Raw genomic sequence first — 5983 nt, forward strand, 5'->3', positions numbered from 1 at the left:
AATGTCTTTGTCTTCTTGAGTCTATCTAACTAAAACCTAGTCACTCAAACAACTTTGAGATTTACAAGTGTTTGTTTCCAAGTATTGCTTCTAAGAAAACATATTAACACAAGTTAAATACAATGTCTATCTTCACACAATAACGAGTAACGACTCTTATATGTTTACATAGACTATACACGGAAAATATACACTTTAGAAAATAGCGAGTGTATGAGCATAGTTCTTAGTGCAATGAATTAGCATGAGCAACTTCTTCCATTCTTCCATGACTCCTTTATATAGGAAGTTAAAAGATTCGTTGGAGGGTAGAGTTTGATTAGAAAATTGTAGTTATCTCTTTGTGTAATGTTTTTCATATAGGAGACAAAATGGTACAATAGTATTGTATATAGCCCACAAAATCAGCGTAATACGGGGAAGGGTGATCTTGTATTGTGTATTATTTTTCTGATGCAAAACATTTTAATCTTATCTTCTAATCTTCAGAGGCTTCTGATGAAATGATATTGAAGATCAAGAGACTAGTTTACAAAATCTTCAGAACTTATGTCTTCATAGTCTTGACATAGTTCCCCAGAACCTGGTCTTCAGAGCATTCAGATATTGTTCTTAAGAATCTTCACAACTTGAGCGCAGAATCTTGAAGGTCAAAAATCCTTCAAAGGCTCTTCAATCAAAGTCACAGTCAGAAGCTTTAGCATAAACTTTCATCAAAGCCATTGTCTAAGAGCTTTCTAGAACTTGACATCATCTTGTAAAGCACTTGTATCTCTTCAGAGTTAGAGTGTGTTGATTCTAGAATATGATGACGTCACGTGTCGATGCTTCAAAGTCAAACCCTGTTAGAAAAAGCTACACACTAGATAAAAATCATTAGTGTACAAATTTTTTTCTAAGAAACAATGCATTGTTTTCATCAAAACTAAAGGCCAGATGCAGAACCAAGTCTTGTTCTTACATTATTTTGGATCTTTTGAAGAAACCTTAGTTTTAGAATCTAGAACCCATTTTTTTTGTATTTTTACGGGTTTTTTATATATGTTAAAACTAATTTCTTATTATATAACTTTACTTTCTTTATCTGGTTTGCATGTCATTTTCTTTTATGCTTATGTGATTTTCTCTAAGCTACATTTTTCTGGGAAATATTATTTCTTATCTGATAAGTGTTAGAAGTAAGCCTTGCTTTCCTTGTGTTGTTCTTTGGATGAACTATTTTTGAATATTTCTTGGATGATTAAACGTGTTCAAATGAAACAACTGTTCAGATAAATCATTGCAAAAAGAAAAAAATCATTAATCATTTGGAAGACGTATAATATTTCTAGGGATTACATAAATTTTTCCGAATTAGAACAATATCCCATAGCTGCAAAAGAATCCTCATAGTCAAGAACTCGCTCCTCATTTCCCTCGCTTGAATCATATAAAAACATCCTTCTTGACACTCTTTTCTTCTTCTTCTTCATCATCTCTTATACTTCTTCTTGGGCTTCCTTACTCATAGGGAATCCCTTACAGCAGTTGACCAAGATGGTTGGGCCTCTTATGTGGTCTGTTGAAGGTGTTGTTCCTAAGTAACAGGTTTTTCCTCAACATTGAGCTCTGTTGGTATACTTCTCTTATCTTTATTTGATGGATAACTCATGTTGTTATGAAGATAAGAATAATTGTTGAAAAGATGAGAAGTAAGTCTATTAAGGTATGCTTTTATAGAGGAAGTTGAGTGACTTGTACGTTTCACATGGAAGCTGAAACATCTAATAATTAATGCCTTTAATGATTACTTCTGATGGTTGATATTCTTGAATGACATGTGGCCATCTTGAGAAATACAGAAATACTTCAACCATTATAGTTGTTTCTCTTTATTGGAAAGAGAAAATGTTGTTCTTGCTATGTGTTATCAGATCTAAATTTTTTCCACATATTTATTTTTATAAAAAAATTGTCTTATTCTATGATGACATGTCCTTTCTCATTTTTTGTTGATGACAAAAGGGGGAGAAATTTATGGGAATATTTAAGAGGATTAAAAAGTATTTTTTGAATTCTTTTAATTTACCTTAACCCTAATTCTTTTGATATTGCTTTCATCTGAACATTATTTCTTACAAAACGTAACCTATGGACTATTAGACTCAGAGGGAGCTTACCAACTTCAGACCCTGATGTTGTCAAGTTAGTTAAACTAACCAACCATTATTCTCAAATACATTTGTTTGTCATCATCAAAAAAGGGAGATTGCTTGAACAAGATTCTTCGTATCTCTTAGGTTTTGATGATAACAAAGTATTTAGATAACAAATGGATATACTAACATATGTTCAAATGTGTAGGATCACAAGCATAGAATTATTCCTGATTAAAAGCATATGTGGAAAAGCAATATAAGTCTGATTCTGATTGATTAGAATCTGATGGCTCTGAATCTGTTCATCATCCTCTAAAGGTTTAGACTATGGTCTTATGTTCTTGCATATGGTGACATCTTAGTCTCTAAAGGCTTGAAGAGCCTCTGATTCGTACATTGTACCAAAGTAGTCTAGTCTTGTTAAAGCCCCAAATTTTTGAACATAATCAACTAGGTTTTCATTTTGCAAGGCTCAAGGAATGTGATGTTACCTCTTTAGTATGTTCTACCTTTTGGTGCATACCTAGTACTTAGAAAGATGTTGTAAACAATGCTATCATTTAGTGGACAATGCTTCTAACAAGATACATTCTCCAACATCTCTCTTGGCATGCTTCTTCATTAAGTTTTCTCTTATGTTCAAACCCTCCAAGAACTCTTTCTCTACCTATATAAAAGGAAGCTGAAGTTTGAAGTAAGGTGTACAACAATGCAATACAATATCTTGAGCATAACTCTGAGCTTTCGTTTGTAACTCTTATTGCATAAGACTTAAAAATATACCAAGTCCTTAAGACTTAAAAGTGTTGACTTCTACTTCGTGTCGAAAGGTTATTATGTAATATTTTGATATTATAAACATTTTTGGAAGAGAGAGTGATCATAATCTTGTGGATTTGTTCTTGAAACTCATCCAAACCATTATTTCCATCGACTCCACTTACAACTTAGTCGAACAAATGGGTCAATATATAAAACATGTCAAAGCTTTTGGCTTAATCTTTTAGATAATTAGTGGAATCAACGTAGCTTTCACGATTGATTATTGTTTTGACATCACAAAGTTCAATCAAGATGAAACTTTATATATTCCAATAACATCTAGCCACCTAGGAAACACTTGTCTAGAGATGGGGGACTCGCCCCACATTGAAAAGGAAGCTTTCAGTTGAGGGACTCGCCCCAAGATGAGGGACTATTCTATCATTAATAAGGTCGCCTTCAGCTAAGGCACTCTCCCTACATTGAAAAGGCCATATTCACCTGAGGGACTCATCCTAAGCAGAGGTAGCCGCCTCTCATTAATATGTTTTCCTTCAGGTGAGGGACTCGCCCTAAGCTGAGGAACTTGTCACGCATCTTTCTATTTTGCATGATGTTTATTGCCGCTTGCATGTCGGTGTTATGAAACTTGGAGCTACCTTTTACTCCCCTAGTTGTTCGACCCGAAGTGCGATTTGGCCCTCGGATTGCCAATGACCTTGTATCAGACGGCGGTCAACTCCATAACTTCATTCTCTATGGTAGTATCATGGTTGGAAGAGGATGTTTATGATGATAAGATATCTGGCCAAAGTGGGTCAAGTTGATATTCGCGTGATTGTTTTCGCTTAACACATACTATATTAAGATTGCCTAGACTTGAGACTGGTCTAGATCTGAGTCGACACATTTTTATTCGTGAGCTTTGGTTGAGGTCAAAGTTCAAAGTTTTTGTTCGACCTTAATCCGAACTGAATCAGATCACTCGGAACTTGGTAGATTCGTTTATACCTATCAGTGTATCTTCACGATGGCTCGAGATCGACGTGAACGACATATCAGAATTGGTTCAAAGTTCGGTGGATCCAAACAATGCAAATATTAGATTTTAGATTCTCGAGACTTATATTTATTTTCCTGAGACATTTTCGGAGTTCATATCTAAGAATCAAACTTGGAATCATAGAAATTGTAGGAATCATAAGTCGATTTTCACATATGGCGCCACTGTTTCGTTGAGGAACCAGAAATGGTGATGACTACGGAAACTACATCGGAGCAAGCTTTTGATGTATTACGTCGAAGTGACGTCATGGATAGAAGGTTGCGATCAAGGTGTTTCTTGAACCAGAGAGATCGGTCTTGATACAATATTGTTAATCATATTATTTCATACCAATTAAGATCAATCATACTTCCAAAAGTTGGTAAAGTTGTATATCGAGAAGACTGTTAGCATGCATGGTATTCCGTTGAGCATTATGTCAGATAGAGATCCAAGTTTTACGTAGAGGTTTTGCCATAGTTTGCAAGAAGCGATGGGTACTAAGCTAAAGTTGAGTTCTACTTATCATCTGCAGACAGATGGTCATACCGAGAGGACTATTCAGTCTTTTGAGGATTTGCTAAGAGCGTGTGTTTTGGAGCAGGGAGGTAATTCGACAGTTACTTATCGTTGGTTGAGTTCACCTATAACAATAATTTCCATTTTAGCATTGAAATGGCATCGTTCGAAGCATTCTACGGTAGGAAGTATATGACACCTTTGTGTTGGTATGATTCTGGTGAGAGTGTCGTGTTTGGACCTGGGATAGTTCAGCAAACTACAGAGAAGATTAGGATGATCTAAGAGAAGATGAAAGTTCTGCGAAGTCGTCAGAAATGCTATCATGACAAGAGGAGGAAGACACTTGAGTTCCAAGAGGAAAATCATGTGTTCTTAAGAGTTATTCTGGTAACAAGGGTTGGTCATGTGTCGAAGTCTAAGAAACTTATGTTGTGTTTCATTGGTCTATTCCAGATTCTTCATAGAGTAGGAGAAGTTTCCTACCAAGTTGCGTTGCCACCATAACGTTCGAACCTTCATGATTTATTTCATGGGTCTCAGCTGAGGAAGTACATTCCGGATCCATCTCATGTGATCCAGTTGAATGATGTTCAAGTTAGAGAGAACTTTACCGTTGAGACTTTATCGTTGAGAATTGAGGATTGTGAAGTGAAAACCTTGCAAGGCAAGGATATCGCTTTAGTGAAAGTTGTGTAGGGGAGGTCCTTATGGTGTAAGCGTGATGTGGGAGTTCAAGAGTAGGATTAGAGAGTCTTATCTAGAGTTTTTCTCGTCAGGTAATTTTCGTGGGCGAAAATTATTTTAAGTGGGGGAGAGTTGTAACACCCCAATTTGAGTATTCACTTACTTTATTTATTTATTTAATTTAATTGAGTATTTTGTTTAAATAATTATTTTTTTAATATATGAAGTGTTTGGTCGGTGACATTATTGGTGGTGTTTTGTGTTAATTAATTTAGTTAGTGGGAATTAACTAAATTAATTAATAATTTAATTAGAATTTGATGAGAATTTATAGAGTTAGACTAATTATGGGAATTGTGAGAGTTTAGTGGTGAGAAGAGAAAGGTGGAGCTTTAGTTAGGCAAAAAATGAAATTTAGAGGAATTAAAACAAAATACTTTATATTCTTAAGTTAGACAAAAAAAATAGGTTTTTAGAGGTTATTTCTTCAGTACGTGAAAACTGTAACACCCTTCTAAACTACCCCAAATATTTAATAAAAACAACAAGTATATATATCAGAGTAAATACACAAAACAAGGGTGTCACATCTTCGAAAATAACATTTGTCATGCTCTTTTATTATATCAACCATAAAACATTTCAAAAATACGCAGCGGATAGAAATTATGTCAACCAATTAAAACGTATAACATATTACATGAAAAATAGTTCAACAACCGACAATAAACAATTAAAACATCCCGTCCCGATGTTACATCTATCAGAGCATGACCCACAACGGAGACTACACTAGACTCCAAGCACTAGCTTCTACTCACTCACTGCTCGT

Source organism: Lathyrus oleraceus, chromosome 4 (genome assembly GCF_024323335.1).
Source record: "Lathyrus oleraceus cultivar Zhongwan6 chromosome 4, CAAS_Psat_ZW6_1.0, whole genome shotgun sequence".
NCBI lineage: Eukaryota > Viridiplantae > Streptophyta > Magnoliopsida > Fabales > Fabaceae > Lathyrus > Lathyrus oleraceus.